The sequence below is a fragment of the Salmo salar genome, chromosome 21 (assembly GCF_965601325.2).
Source record: "Salmo salar chromosome 21, fSalSal1, whole genome shotgun sequence".
NCBI lineage: Eukaryota > Metazoa > Chordata > Actinopteri > Salmoniformes > Salmonidae > Salmo > Salmo salar.
Window position 1 is genome coordinate 9,963,572 of NC_138311.1, and position 17,123 is coordinate 9,980,694.

General features: G+C 41.1%; 1 protein-coding gene across 2 annotated transcripts in view; it reads left to right on the forward strand.

Annotated features, from left to right (window-relative positions):
• The first annotated feature begins 246 nt into the window (after window positions 1-246).
• The window catches only part of slc39a10 (solute carrier family 39 member 10), a 74,903-nt gene continuing 58,026 nt past the window's right edge, over window positions 247-17,123 (forward strand). The window contains exon 1 of one of the 2 annotated variants that reach the window (XM_014163912.3): window positions 247-377. The gene's annotated coding sequence lies outside the window, so the exon portion shown is untranslated. Of the gene's footprint in view, window positions 378-9,324; window positions 9,350-17,123 lie in introns of those variants that run through there. The other variant, XM_014163913.3, reaches the window with a different exon arrangement.

A 17,123-nucleotide genomic window follows, 5' to 3' on the forward strand; every position in this document is an offset into this window, starting at 1 on the left:
CCCTTCAAAGTGTTCATGTGACAGAAGCTCGCTACTTCACAGCATGAATCTAAAATGTTAATAACTTAGTCTGTGAATGATGGGATAAAACCTGCCTCTGAGACAATTACTTGAATAATATAATGGATGTTTTGTTCATAAAGTTGATGACTAAAGTGTCTTATTTGGAATTAAAAAACGTGACTTCTCTTTCGGGCGGTCTATAAGAATTGTATTTGTAGGCCTGTAAACTGCAGTACCGAAAATGCCCTCTTGATCGTCGTGGGAAGCCGGCCCCCTTGGAAACCCATTGGCAGTTTGTGCGTCGCTGCTCAGTGAACGGGTTACTTTTTTTTGGGTACGGAGCTGAGAGGAGATGCACACGGCACTCGAGTGAGGTAACTATATAAAAAAAAAAAAACATTTGTTTTCTTTCACTCCCACAACATGGAACCGGGCAGAATTTGCTACCACATGCAGATGTAGCTAGTTGGCTAACTACATTCATTTATCTGTTAAATTAAATAACGTAGCAGAAGTCTCAAACGCCCAGCTTTGTTTAAATGGCTAACGTTAGCTAGCACATTTCCTGTGCGTTGTCTGCTAGCTAACCTTAGTTAGCTATTTGGAATTGTGCCTATTGTGGTACTTTGACGTCTTGAAACTAAAATGGCTAGCTTGCTAGCTAACGTTGTCAGCTAGGTGCATTCATTTACCCAGTGCCACTACGGTATGAGTAGCAACCTATTGTGAAAGTAGCTAGCTACGTCTTGTAAAAATATTTAACAGCAAGCTAACTTGGGCACGCTGTGTTGCATGCAGCCATTGCAGGGACCAGACTACGCGTGGTGCACCATAGCTAACGTTAGCTAGCTATTTTACCGGCCTAACTGGTTCCGCTTGGTAGATTAACGCAACTAGTTGGATAACTAACCAAACTACGTTTCAAACTTCCACCGACCTATGATGGGAAGCCGAGAAACCAAAACGGCAACTAACGTAACGTTAACAACCAACGTTGGTGGCTTGTCTAACGTTATGCAGTCCATGTGTACGGCTGTGCATGTCTGAACGATAACATTTCTGTTAAATGTCGAATCATTTGTTGGTAGTTAAGTCAGTCCTTGTTAAAGTAGCTAAACTGGTGTGTCATAAGCCTGTGTTGTGATTCAGTAATCATGTATTAGCAATGCGCTCTAGTTCTGGCAGCCTAATTTATTAAATGTAGCTAATTTGGTGAGAGATTATAGTAGTATCTACGAACTATAACTGCAGATAAGTATTGGGCCTGGTAGACAGGCATTGAATTAATACTACCGTAACCGAATCAATGTTTGCCTTGCATCTAGACCACTGCAGTGGCCCACAACCTTTTTTTGAACCGCTGCACAATGATGGGATAAATTGTGGCACACATACTGTTCCTAATTTAGTTAGTGGCAATGACCTCCATTGAATCCGTACTGCAGATATGTTTTCAATAGCAAACCTTTTGTCATAGATTTAAATAGGGTTTAAACTATTTTCGTTTCCTTACTCATGATGGTTCATTTGTGTGTACCCGTTTAAAACTGTCCCGCTAAAGGTGCACATTTCCGATTTAAAAAGAAAAACATGTAGCGCAGGTAAAATAGGTCTGTCTTTTGAACGGGAAGATCTAGAGATGAGCATTGTAAAGGTGCTACCACAGATACAAGACTAACTTTTTTTTTTTTCTATTGCGGAGGCTGTGCTACTGCTAAGCCTAAGCACAGGCAAGTCTGATAACGGTTTTCACAGACTAAGTAAAATTATACAAATTACTTTGCTCATGATGCACACCCCTCAAATGTAACAGCTGCTCTAGTGCACTGAACTTGAAACAACAATACAGACCATTTTTATTTTACCTTTATTTAACTAGTCTGCTAAATGACTTAAATGTAATGTAAATGTAACTAGTCAAGTCGGTTAACAAATTCTTATTTTCAATGATGGCCTAGGAACAGTGGGTTAACTGCCTTGTTCAGGGGCAGAACACACTTATTTTCACCTTGTCAGCTCAGGGATTCGATCTTGCAACCTTTCGGTTACTTGTCCAACGCTCTAACCACTAGGCTACCTGTCGCCCCATCTGCATAATCATCTGTTATTCATTTTCTTTCTGCGCTGATGCTCAAGTCAAAATCCCGCGTTCACTCTACAGGTCACCTTTTTAAATGAGTGTTCCAAAGTTGAACCATTGGTCTAGACACAGGTCTAGTGGTTATTTAAGTCTGTTACAAGGTCACACTCCAATACCCCACATTTAACTGAAGATGTTCTGAGAAATGGTAAAGGTTCAATGCAGATGTTTTTATCTCAATATCAAATCATTTCTGGGTAACAATTAAGTCTCTTACTGTGATTGTTTTCAATTAAAATGGTCATAAAGACACAGCTTCTTAGCAATGAGAACAATTTTGCTAGGGTTGTTGGAGTGGTTTGATTGGGATGGGGAAAACAGAAAATTGGTTATTAGCAAAGAGGTTTGGAACTCTCTAATTGGTCTAACTTATTTACAGCATGGCAACATCACCATGGAAGACCAAAACTGGCTGAAATTTCAGGCAGTCTTTTCAATCAGCTCTTACATTGAAATGGCATTATCATTCACAATTTCACTTATTTTTTATTTTTTTGACCTCATAGTGTGGAAATAGACACTGAGTGTACAAAATATTAGGAACACCTCTTTCCATGACATCAACAGACCAGGTCAAAGCTATGATCCCTTATTGGTGTCACCTGATAAATCCACTTCAATCATTGTAGATGAAGGTTAGGAGATGGGTTAAAAGATTTTCAAGCCTTGAGACATGGATTGTGTATGTGTGACATTCCAAGGGTGAATGGGCAAGACAAAAGATTTCAGTCCGTTTGAACGGGTTATGGTAGTAGGTGCCAGGCACACCGGTTTGCGTCAAGAACTGCAACGCTGCTGGGCTTTTCACGGTCAAAAGTTTCCCATGTGTATCAAGAATGGTCCACCACCCATAGGACATCCAGCAAATTTGACACAACTGTGGGAAGCATTGGAGTCAACATGTGCCAGCATCCTTGTGGTAGGATTTTGACACCTTGTCGCTGATGAAATTGAGGCTGTTCTGGGGACAAAAGGGGCTGCAACTAAATACTAGGAAGGTTTTCCCAATGTTTTGTACACTCTGTGTATATAGAACAAAGTTAAATCTCATTTTTAACTGCACTAAGCCTTTCAAAGCGAAGCCATAAGTGCATTACTATTATCTACATAAGGAGGCAACCTGATCCAAAGGTATAAGGCTACCATACAGATGTAGTTACATTTCCATGAAAGCCGTTATGTTGAACTTTCAGTTATTTGTAAGAATGTCTTATAAAGTCTTAAACCCTGGAAGTCAATAAGCCTACTGTACCCTCGCAAGAACTATGCATTATGGAAAATTCCAGTAGTTTTGCAACCCTACTCTGGAGCCATCTCTGTATGGTTATTTGTGAATGTGAACATATTTGTTCTGGTATTGATGCTACTGACTAATGCATTTCATACAAATAGCACCCAGAATGTTCTGTTAATTTGCCCTATAACTTAGAAAATGCTTCGAAACACAATTACTGCCTTAAATTGTTGAAGTAGAATGGTAATTTCTTTTGTTTCAAATAACATTTACATTTGGTGCTTACTGAACATTACCCGGCCGGGTGGTGATAGCGCCACAGAGTCATCCTATGCATGTGAGGTGCTTGCACTGTACATTGAGGGTCCATCCTTAATGGTTGCGTAATACATATTTTCTTAACACTCCGCACATTATTTTTGTGTGGATTTGGAAATCCCACAAGCTTAGGCCTATGTAATGACAAGGTGGGCTATTGTCAAAATTTCCACCATGTCTAGGCCTATGTTTTTAACAGCAACTTTTAACCTAGCCCTATATAACATGAATATATATTATGACTTTCATAACTTGCATTTTGTGCAGTGTCTGTATTGTACTTCTTACGGCTGAATGCAAATTTCCTTCAACAGTGGCACACGCATGTACACTGACCGGCATGGTAACTAGATGCAGTAGAATTAATGGCAGAAGTGATGTAGGGTTCACTTTTACAGAGTAGCCTTATTCAGAATTACTGTAACACTGCAAATCAGGTGCTGCTGGACAAAGTATTGTAAAATGTACAAGCAGCAGCTCTGATGTTAATCATTGCTTGTAACAGAACTTCCTTCCTCTTAGTTTGTCTGAGGGATTGTATAGGGGGAAATATCTGTATGTGTAGCCTGTGTAATGTGGATATCATATTGGGCCAGTATATTTGTGTGCCTTTTGAGTCTAACTTCAGAATGTGTTCTATGGATATTGTCATTCCAGTCGGTTTCTTAAAAGTACACCAATGCGAAACGGCACATAATTCCAAAGGTCAACTTTGAAAATGAGTCTTTGCCGAAACTGTGAACAGGACATGAGTAAGCAGTCCAAGCTTCCTTTAGCCACAAATATTTTCCGCGACGATTCACAGTATGCCTAATGACATATCCAGCTTTCCAGACGCCAATATAAAACCCCATATCCCTGGACTGGGCCTTAGACATGAGCCGGACTCTTTGCCCATAAGATAGTTTTGCACACAAACCCTAAAAAGCACTCTGTTTCCTCCATATATCACCTCAAAAGGTTCTCACAGACCGCTGTGGAATTTGTCCAGAGAGGCTGTTGCAAATCCCCCAGATTATCAGCCCCCCCCCCCGCTTTTAATTCTGACTCGTTCTCGTGCTCAGTTAGGCATTTCTCAACTTTTTAAATTCCCTGTTTAGGTGGTCGGTCAGGCTCCCACATCTCCTATGACCCTATGGTGATGTCTCATGATTAGGGCTGTGACGGTCTTGGAATTTGAGGTTACGGTAATTGTGGGGGTCACAATTTAGTTTGTACACTTGTTTACATGGATATGCTTCCTTAGTAAAAACCTATTTGAAACAAGCCATTACACTGCGTTATCATGGCATTTCATTATTATTCAGGTTATTACTTATAAATATTAAGAAACAAATTAAGAAATACCAGGTTAGAGAGGATCTGTTGCATTTTAGTATTGACACACAGTATTGACAGAGTCAAAATAAAGATGTATGCCTACCTTGTCTGTTGGCTTTTTTATATATATCCTATTTTCTGCATATACGGTACAGGTCAAATGTTTGGACACTTACTCATTCAAGGGTTTTTCTTTATTTGTACTATTTTCTATATTGTAGAATAATAGTGAAGACCTCAAAACTATGAAATAACATCATGTAGTAACCAAAAAAGTGTTAAACAAATCAGAATATATTTTAGATTCTTCAAAGTAGCCACCCTTTGCCTTGACAGCTTTGCAGACTCTTGGTATTCTCTCAACCAGCTTCATATGGAATGCTTTTCCAACAGTCTTGAAGGAGTTCCCACATATAATGAGCACTTGTTGGCTGCTTTTCCTTCACTCTGCGGTCCATCTTATCCCAACCCATCTCAATTGGGTTGAGGTCGGGTGATTGTGGTGGCCAGGTCATCTGACGCAGCACTCCACTCTCCTTCTTGGTCAAATAGCCCTTACACAGCCTGGAGGTGTTGGGTCATTGTCCTGTTGAAAAACAAATGATAGTCCCACCAAGTGCAAACCAGATGGGATGGTGTATCGCTGCAGAATGCTGTGGTAGGCATGCTGGTTAAGTGTCACCAGCAAAGCACCACCACCTCCGTGTTCTACTGTGGGAACCGCACACGTGGAGATCATCCGTTCACCTTCTCTGCGTCTCACAAAGACTGATTGGAACCCCAAAATCTGGACTCATCAGACCAAAGGACAGATTCCCACTTGGCCCAAGCAAGTCTCTTCTTACTGGTATCATTTAGTTTTGGTTTCTTTGCAGCAATTTGACTACGAAGGCCTGATTCATGCAGTCTCCTCTGAACAACAGAGGTAACGCTGGGTCTTCCTTTCCTGTGGTGGTTCTCATGAGAGCCAGTTTCATCATAGCGTTTGTTTTTTGCGACTGCAATTGAAGAAACTTGGTTATTAATTTTCAGCATTGACTGACCTTCATGTCTTTAAAGTAATGATGGACTGTAGTTTCTCTTTGCTTATGTTAACTGTTCTTGCCATAATATGGACGTGGTCTTTTACCAAATAGGGTTATCTGCTGTATACCACCCCTACCATGTCACAACACAACTGGCTCCAATGCATTAAGAAGGAAAGAAATTCCACAAATGAACTTTTAACAAGACACACCTGTTAATGGAAATGCATTCCAGGTGACTACCTCATGAAGCTGGTTGAGAGAATTACAAGAGTGTGCAAAGCTGTTATCAAGGCAACGGGTGGCTACTTTAAAGAATCTCAAATCTAAATATATTTTGATTTGTTTAACGCTTTTTTTTGGAGTACTACATTGATTCCATGGGTTTTATTTTAGTTTTGATGTCTTCACTATTATTATACAATGTAAAAATAAGGAAAAACTCTGGACTGAGTAGGTGTCCAAACTTATGACTGGTACTGTGTGTGTGTGTTTAGATATATAATGCTGATCCTATTTTTGACCCACAAAACCATTCAAATGAAGTTCGAAGGGTTTTTTCCCACTTCACAAAATATTCGCATAACATCACAAACCCTGCTGCGGTCATTCGATGACTGTGGCATTTACACTGTATGTATACTTTTGTGTGTGTGTATATATGGACACCCCTTCAAATTAGACTTAGCTATTTCAGCCACACCCGTTGCTGACAGGTGTAGAATTTCGTCAAATTTCTTCCCTGCTAGCGATGTCCCGGTCAACTGTAAGTGCTGTTATTGTGAAGTGGAAACCGTCATCTAGGATCAACAACAGCGGTAGACCACACAAACTCACAGAGCAGGACCGCTGAAGCGTGTAAAATTGTCTGTCCTCATTTGCAACACTCACTACCGAGTTCTAAACTGTCTTTGGAAGCAATGTCACGCAAGAACTGTTTGCCGGGAGCTTCACGAAATGGGTTTCCATTGCTGAGCAGCGGCACACAAGCCTAAGATCATCATGCGCAATGCCAATCGTTGGCTGGAGAGCTGTAAAGCTTGCTGCCATTGGACTCTGGAACAGTGGACATTTGTTCTCGGAATGATAATTTACGCTTTGCCATCTGGCAGTCTGACGGATGAATCTGGGTTTGGCGGATGCCAGGAGACTGCTACCTGTCCGACTGCATAGTGCCAGAAGAGGAATACTAGTCTGGGGCTGTTTTTCATGGTTCGGGCTAGGCCACTTAGTTCCAGTGAATGGTAATCTTAATGCTACAGCATATAATGATGTTCTAGACTATTCTGTACTTCCAACTTTGTGGCAACAGGCCCTTTCCTGTATCAGAATGACAATGCCCCCGTGCACAAAGTGAGGTCCCTGTGGAAGAACTTAACTGGCCTGAACAAAGCCCTGACCTCAACTCCAAACACCTTTGGGAAGAATTCAGTGCCTGACCTAACTAATGCTCTTGTGGTTGAATAGAAGCAAGTCCCCAACTGCAATGTTCCAACATCTACTTGAAAGCCTTCCCAGAAGAGTGGAGGTTGTTATAGCGGCAAAGGGGGGGCCAACTCCATATTAAAGCCCATGATTTTGGAATGAGATGTTCATTGAGCAGATGTCCACATACTTTTAGTCATGTAGTGTATTTTCTTCAAAGACAGGACACCTTAGTGAGATAAATAATGTAGCTTAAATCATGACCAGGACCATTTGATTGTTATTAAAGCGATTGTGTACAGACAGGCTACTTTAGGAAACTTTCTTAATGGGCCTGTAGAGAATCCGCGAACTCAAAGAAGCACACCCTCGTAAAAGCGGCCATAAATCAACGCCAACAGCGTATGTCAGATGAGCAAACATTCATTAAAACAGTTTTTTATTTTTTTTTATTTAACTACGCTTACCATAGGTTTTCTTTTTGAAGTAGATTCTATGATAGTGGAAGTATGAAGGGGACGAGTATGAAGATGAACTTGACAATCCTTCAAATAGAAACAAATAGGCTATGGACAAGTTGCGTGTAGGCTATTTATCAGTGACACTGATTATCGAGGGGAGAGTGTTGGAAAGATTTTTCAAATACTGTGAGGAACTATTATACTTTTGAAAGGATAACATTTTGTAAAAAAAAAAAAGTCTGCTGACTTAATGTCTGAGGTGAAGAAAAAATGACTGAGAAGCCCGGCTGGGCACTTTCCTAGATTTGACATTTGCAAGAAGCAGGCCAGGTACTTCTTTGCGTGCCCAGGCGCGCACGCTCCGTCAACATTAGCAGGACAGAGAAACCAGACACATGCGCATTGCTCACATGGAGTGCGTAAATGATGGGAGCCTATGAATTAAACCAATACTTTGTTTTCTCAAGTGTAGTCGGTTTTGAACTCTGTAAACAACGTTTCCACTATGAAATGGGAAACTACTGTAATTAGTACATGCAAGAAATTAAGGTAACCAAATGACTGGAATAAATGGAAATGGCCTGTTTTGCAAACTGTATGCTACCGCATGGGCATTCATGAAAGTGCATTGCTGGCCGTGCACTATAACCTAGGCTACTATTCTACTTTATCGCCTAGGGCCTCATATTGGCCAGGACCGGGCAGGATCATTGCTGATTAGTCGATACATTAAGAATTATACCATGCCAGGTTGGAGAGGAATGTCGCCTTGTCCATTTGACCCAACATTAGCGCATTCTAGCTAAAGCATCAAAGGAAAGTTGGAAAGAGGAGATGTAGAAAGTTAATAGAAAAAGTTAGCCGAACAATTGCTTATAATCATTAGTCAACACTCCCGCCATTAGGTAAAGTTTATCTACATGAAAATAAAGTTAATAAAAAAATGAAATCCTAAAATGAATGTAGGCCTATTTTTAAATGGTTTTCATCCATAACCAACCACGGTTATTCAATAACCGTCACAGGCCTACTCATCATATCATTTGGTTCTCTCTCTCGATATGATAGCATGTTGCCTCACGAATGTGATGCCCATTTGTGCCTTGCGTAACTCACCAGACTCTAGCTTCTTGCTCAGTGTGTATACGCACAAACACGCTGCACAAATCATCTGGACCCCCACCCCTTCCAGAAAATGTCCGGTTCAGTGGCTCATTAACTCGGATCCCATCTCCAAGACATACACAAGCATGCACACACTATGTCCCCGCCCTTTGTACACCACGTCCCACACACAAACGAGTTAGCCTACGTCAACTGATTTTAAAGACTTTAAAACAGACAACCAGTTCCAATAGTAACCCAGAAGAGCATTGGGTGTGAGAGGATTCTTTCTTTCATCCCTCTAGGTCTTGAAATAAAGGTAAGCTGTACCTTTTTGAGCCCTCCCCAAGTGCTGTTTAGGTTTCAGTCGTCCCTGTTTTGGCATTGTTTGCTAATAAGTGTTTACCTGGTTGCAGGCGTAGCCTCGGTCCGTCCCTCTCATCCTGCGGTTAACTCGTTCCCAGCCTGTAGCACGTCAGCATCACACATGCGTTCAGTTTTAAAGATCTCATGCTGATCTGCACCTGCTTACGGTTGGACTCCATCCACCCCTTCTTTAGCTCAGTGGATATAGCCTACAAAGGCCAGGTTTTGGGGAAGTTTAATGGTTCAGATGCTGAAGACCTGACCTTGCCACTGCTAATACAAGGTGGATTTCTGAAGACTTTTTGTGATTTAGGTGACGACTTCAGGAGAAGCAGTGGCCTAATTTCGGCCTCTTGAATCGATTTGATTTATGGTTATGCTAATTTCACGGTTCAGATGGAAACAGTTTGGTTACACCATTCAAGAAGTTCAGGAATAATCCTGGTCAATATCTTTTGTTTGTCTTCTTGCTTGATGGACTTTTGTTTTGAAGGCAGTTAAAGTAACCAAGGGTCATTGCCATGTTTCTAACTGAATGGATGGATTGGTTGTGAATGGACATGCAGAACTGTGCACTATCCTGAGTGAGTGAAAAACTAGCTATCCATGTGACCAAATGTAGTTGATAAGTGAACACGCCAATGTTGAACAAATGTATGTTGCTTCTCCAGTGTACAGTGCATTCGTAAAGTATTTAGACCCCTTGACTTTTTCCACATTTTCTTACGTTAGACTTATTCCAAAATGGATGAAATAGTTTCCCCCCTCATCAATCTACACACAATACCCCATAAGGTTTTGCTAAATGTTTTAAAATTTATGAAGAAAAAAACAGATCTCATTTACACAAGTATTCAGACCCTTTACTCAGTACTTTGTTGAAGCACCCCTGGCAGCGATTACAGCCTCGAGTCTTCTTGGGTATGACACTACAAGCTTGGCACACCTGTCTTTGGGGAGTTTCTCCCAATCTTCTCTGCAGAGTTGTAGAAACATCTCAAGGATGATCAGTGGAAACAGGATACACCTGATCTCAATTTCAAGTCTGAATACTTTATACTACCTTTCAAACGTTTGGGGTCAATTAGAAATGTCCTTGTTTTTGAAAGAATCCGTTTTTTTGCCCATTTTTAAAATGACATCAAATTGATCAGAAATGCAGTGTAGACATTGTTAATGTTGTAAATGACTATTGGAGTTGGAAAGGCTTTTATTTTTTAATGGAATATCTTCACAGGCGTACAGAGGCCCATTATCAGCAACCATCACTTCTGTGTTCCAGTGGCACGTTGTGTTAGCTAATCCAAATTTATCAATTTAAAAGGCTAATTGATCATTAGAAAACCCTTTTGCAATTATGTTCGCACAGCTGAAAACTGTTATCCTGATTAAAGAAGCAATAAAACTGGCCTTTTTTACACTTGAGTATCTGGAGCATCAGCATTTGTGGGTTTGATTACAGGCTCAAAATGGTAAGAAACAAAGTACTTTCTTCTGAAACGCGTCAGTCTATTTTCGTTCTGAGAAATGAAGACTTTCCATGCGAGAAATTGCCAAGAAACTGAAGATCTAGAACAACGCTGTGTACTACTCCCTTCACAGAACAGCGCAAACTGGCTCTAACCAGAATAGAAAGAGGAGTGGTGGTGCCCCGGTGCACAACTGAGCAAGAGGACAAGTACATTAGAGTCTAGTTTGAGAAACAGATGCCTCAAGTCCTCAACTGGCAGCTTCATTAAATAGTACGCGCAAAGCACCAGTCTCAACGTCAACAGCGACGAGGCGACTCCGGGATGCTGTCCGAGCTCTGTCTTTTCTAGATCACTGCAACTTTTACATGGGCGAAGGTAGTTATTTGAACAGTAAGAAATTGTTTGAATAGTATAACTACTATACCAGTTTAGTTGCCCTTTCTGCTCTGTAAAGTCTGACTCACAAACCAGTCAGATATACAGTAGGTAGCCTAGTTAAAACACCAAACATTTCTTAGTCTCTACTTTTATAGGAGTTTATTTTCTATTGTGTTCCATTCAGTTTGACATGACATGTAATCTGCCAAAGTGGAAATTTGTGAAATGTAAACTGTGAATCTACATCTTATGAAGGCAGAGATGTATTATTAGTAGTGAGAGCTCACCAGGTGCAGGATTCAGTGACACGGCACTACCCTTGTCCTGACTTCACACACACACACCCCCCCCCACAGTACTGTCTGCAGAAATACAACAACAGACCTGGACATGTTTCGTACACACACACCCATGGTGAAGGGGGTCAAGCGCTTCAAGTTCCTCCGTGTCCACATCGCTAAGGAGTTATCATGGTCCACACCAACACAGTCGTGAAGAAGGTACAACAAAGCCCTTTCCCCCTCAGGAGTCAAAGAGTTGGCATGGGCCTTAGGTCCTCAAAGTTCTTCAGCTGCACCATTGAGAGCATCTTGACTGGCTGCATCACAGCTTGGTATGGCAACTGCTTGGATCCGACTGCAAGGGTAGTGCGTACAGCCCATTACATCACTGGGTTCGAGCTCCCTGCAGTTCAGGACCTCTGTACCAGGCGGTGTCAGAGGAAAGCCCTAAAAATGTTCAGACTCCAGCCATTTAAATCATAGACTGTTCTCTCTGATAACGCACGGCAAGCGGTACCGATGCAGCTAGTCTGGAACCAACAGGACCCTGAACAACTTCTACCCTCAAACCGTAAGACTGCTAAATACTTAGTCCGTTAGCTATTAGTTAAATAGGTAACCATCTTCATTGACAATTTTTGCCCCAACTCTTTTGACTCCTCACATATGCTGCTGCTGCTACTACTGTTTATTATCTATCCTGTTGCCTAGTAAATTTATCCCTACCTATATGTACATACTGGTACCGTTTGTGTGTGTGTGTGTAGATTATAGCTAAGTTATCGTTACTTGTGTATTTGTTCCGCATGTTATTTTTGTTTTCTTCTGCATTGGTGGGAAGGGCCTGTAAGTAAGCAGTTCACTGTTAGTCTACACCTGGTGTTTTTATAATTTTTTACGAAGCATGTGACAAAATTCTATTTGTCACACACGCGCGCTCAGACAGAGATGAGGAGGAAGCTGTAGCCGTGTGAGAGTCATATGACGCGGCTTAAGGGCTCCCGTCTCCTCTCCCACCGCCTCGTGTCTAAAGATGAGCGATAGAGAAAAAGCCTTGACTGTCTGCATGCCAGGAATGCACCGCTGCTTCTGCCAGGCTCTCTGCTAATTTTAACTAGACTGCTAGTTCTTGGACCATGTTGTATAAGCCTAGGTCGTGTATAAGTCAAAGCCTGTGTGGCTTAGGTGTTTGCATAACCATCAGATCATAAACTGTGCTAGTTCTTTGAATGTGGAGGCCTGTGGATTTGTGCAGAATATACAGAAAGTATTCAGACCGCATGAATTTTCCCACATTTTGTTATGTTTCAGCCTTATTCTAAAATTGATTAAATAGTTTTTGTCCACTCATCAATGTACAAACAATACTGCTTAATGACAAAGAACAGTTAAAAAAAAAAAAGTGCTACTTTTTTATATTTACATAAGTTTTGGGACCCTTCACTCAGTACTTTGAAGCACCTACATTTTTCTTGGGTATGATACTACAAGCTTGGTACACCTGTATTTTGGGAGTTTCTCCCAATCCTCTCAAGCTTTGTCGGGTTGGATGGGGAGTGTCGCTGCACAGCTATTTTCAGGTCTCCAAAGATGTTCAAGTCCAGGCTCTGACTGGGCCACTCAAGGACATTCGGAGACTTGTCCAGAAACCACTCCTGCGTTGACTTGGCTGTGTGCTTAGGGTTGTTGTCCTGTTGGAAGGTGAACCTTTGGCCAAATCTGAGGTCCTGAGTGAACTGGTGCAGGTTTTCGTCAAGCATATCTCTGTACTTTGCTCCGTTCATCATTCCCTCAATCCTGACAAGTCTCCAAGGCCCTGCCGCTGAAAAACATCCCCACAGTATGATCTGCCACCACCATGCTTCACCTTAAGAATCGTGCCAGGTTTCCTCCATATGTGACGCTTGGCATTCAGGCCAATGGGTCATCCCCCTATTGCTCAGTTTGGCCGGGCGGCCAGCTCTAGGAGGGTCTTGGTGGTTCCATACTTCTTCCTTTTAAGAATGATGGAGGCCGCTGTGCTCTTGGGGACCTTCAATGCTGCAAAAAAAATGTGGTACCCTTTCCCAGATCTGTACCTCGACAATCCTGTCTCAAATTACATTTTATTTGTCACATGCGCCGAATGCAACAGGTTTGGACCTTACAGTGAAATGCTTACTTACAAGCCCTTAACCAACAATGCTTTAAGAAGAAAATGTGTTAAGTAAAAAATATATAATTTTAAGTAACATAATTAAACAGCAGCAGTAAAATAACAATAGCGGGGGTACCAGTACAGAATCAATGTGAGGGGTCACTTGCTAGTCAAGGTAATTGAGATAATATGTACATGTAGGTAGAGTTTTTAAAGTGACCATGCATAGATGATAAACTGAGTAGCAGCAGTGTAAAAGAGGGGTCTGTGTAGCCCTTTGATTAGCTGTTCAGTAGTCTCATGGCTTGGGGGTAGAAGCTGTTAAGATGCCTCTTGGACCTAGACTTGGTGCTCCGGTACTGCTTTCCGTGTGGTAGCAGAGAGAACAGTCTATGACTAGGGTGGCTGGGGTCTTTGACAATTTTTAGGGCCTTCCTCTGACACCGCTTGGTATAGAGGTCCTGGATGGCGGGAAGCTTGGCCTCAGTGATGTACTGGGCCGTACGCACTACCCTCTATAGTGCCTTGCGGTCAGAGGCTGAGCTGTTGCCATACCAGGCAGTGACGCAACCAGTCAGGATGCTCTCAATGGTGCAGCTGTAGGACTTTTTGACGATCTGAGGACTAATGCCAAATCTTTTTACTTTCCTGAGGAGGAATAGGCTTTGTCGTGCCCGCTTCACGACTGTCTTCATGTGTTTGGACCATGATAGTTTGTTGGTGACATGGACACCATGGAACTTGACGTTCTCATCCTGCTCCACTGCAGCCCCGTCGATGAGAATGGGGGCATACTCGGTCCTCCTTTTCCTGTAGTCCACAATAATCAGAGCTCTACGGACAATTCCTTCGACCTCATGACTTGGTTTTTGTTCTGACATGCACTGTCAACTGTGGGACCTTTTTTTATATAGACCGGTGTGTGCCTTTCCAAGTCATGTCCACTCAATTGAATTTACCACAGATGGAATCCAATCAAGTTCTAGAAACATCTCAAGGATGATCAATGGAAACAGGATGTACCTGATCTCAATTTCGAGTCTCATAGCAAAGGGTCTGAATACTTATGTAAATTGTTTATTTGTAATAAATTAGCAAAAATGTCTAAGCCTGTTTTTGCTTTGTCTTTATGGGGTATTGTGGGTAGATTTTGAGTTTGTTTTTATTGAATCATTTTTATAATAAGGCTGTAATGAAACAAAATGTGGGAAAAGTCGAGGGGTCTGAGTACTTTCCGAATGCACTGTATGTGAGGGTCCTACAAATAGGACTTCTGTATACATATTTTGAAGGCTTCGAATGAGCTTCAAAATTTGCATCTTCAAATTCATGAAAACACTGACATTTTACAATATGTAATTGTATACGTGTTTTCGGATTAATTTACTCCCAATGTTTTTGTCGCCCAAGAAGAAGCACGAAGTCGGAAAGTTAAAACCATTTAATTTTTAATAACCACCATTCTCGCCAGCTGTATGTCTTTCTTTCAAACAGCTTACCAGTCTAAAAAAAAAAAATTTTACTTTATATTTTTTAGAAATACTGGCTGGCAGCGTTCAGTTAACCCCTGTACGGGACGGACATCCCGCGAAAAATCCTATCGCCATTAGCATAACAAAATTTAATAATATTTTTTTTCCTTTTTTTTCTTCTCAAATTATATCGTTTTATAGATACACCTCTCCTGAATCGAACCACGTTGTCCGATTTTCAAAAAGGCTTTACAGCAAAAGCAAAACATTAGATTATGTTAGAGGAGTATATCGTAAAAGTAGCCACATAGCCATTTTCCGACCAACCACATGCATCACAAAAAACAGCTAAATTCAGCACTAACCTTTGACAATCTTCATCAGATGACATCATGTTACACAATACATGCATTCTTTTGTTCGATAAAGTTAATATTTATATATAAAAACAGCATTTTACATCGGTGCGTAACGTTGACTAACTATTTTCCCTCAAATGCATCCGATGAAACAGCGCTACAATTGACTAAATTACTATTCGAAATGTTTTTTAAAATGTAATATTGTCATTCTAAGATTTATAGATGAATATCTCTTGAAAGCACCTGTAATGCCAGATTTAAAAATAACTTTACTGGGTAATCACACTTTGCGATAAAAGGGATGCGATACTCAAAACAATAGGCTAGTAATACAGGTCAGCGCCATCTTGGAACAATCGCATATCAAATCTAGTCTTGTATACTATTGTCAATAATCCCTTACCTTTGATTATCTTCATCCTTAGGCACTTCCAGGAATCCCAGGTCCACAACAAATGTATTTTCGTTCGAAAAAGTTCATCCTTTATGTTCCATTAGCTTGTTGTTGTTGTTAGCGCGTTCTGAAGGCTGCACCAAAAGTTCCGACGTGCGCGGGGCTACTCTTTCAACAAAATGCAATTTTTTTTTTCTTATTTAGGTTCGTTCAAACATGTCAAACGTTGTATAACATAAATCTTTAGGGCCTTTTTCAACCAGAGCTCCAATAAGATTCAAGGGGGACGATTGCATTGTCTTTATAAACGTTTCGAAAGGGGAGGGTAGCCAGGGGCGCCGGCGTCATAATGGTGATGGCCCTCTCCGTGTGACCACTTTCCACAGCGTGTCATTCTGTCAGTTTTCACAGTAGGAGACTCAAATCACTTTGTAAAGACTGGGGACATCTAGTGGAAGCAATAGGAAGTGCTCAATGAACCATAGGTCACGGTGTGATTTAATAGGCAACGTGATGAAGTTGAGTTCGCAATTCAGAATTCCACTTCCTGTTTCGATCTGTCTCGGGGTTTTGACTGCCATATGAGTTCTGTTATACTCACAGACACCATTCAAACAGTTTTAGAAACTTTAGGGTGTTTTCTATCCACAAGTATTAATTGTATGCATATCCTAGCTTCTGAGTTTGAGTAGTAGGGTGTTTAAAATGGGCGCAATTTTTTTTCAAAATGCGCTGTGGCGCCCCCTATCCTAGGCGACCGTCAAGAGGTTAAAAAAAAAAGACAAACTGCATAATCTAATGTTAAACACATAAAACAGCCTATATCTAGCTGTTTCTTATGGTCCTGTGAGTCTTCAGCTCAAGCGACTTGTGTCGTCTAATCCAGTACGCAAACAAAGCTGCGGGAGGTGTAGCTACTTGAATTTAGAAAAGTCTAATTTATAAATGATATCTTAATTGACTGCATTTTTATTTAATTATATTGTCTTGAAGCCTATTCAAAACAGAATGGGACTGTATACGGAAGTAAAGCAGACAAAAGTAGTAATTTTCCCACTGTATTCTTTTTGCCAACTCTGTTCAACCCTCTTGGAAAGCTAGCATATCGTCCTGCAGGATTTCCACCCCAAAGCTATTCTAACCCACTTGCTTCAACTGATCAGCTGCTTCTCTGAACTGATTAGCTGATTCAGGTGTGTAGGACTGGAGCAAAGCCTGCATATACCCAGCT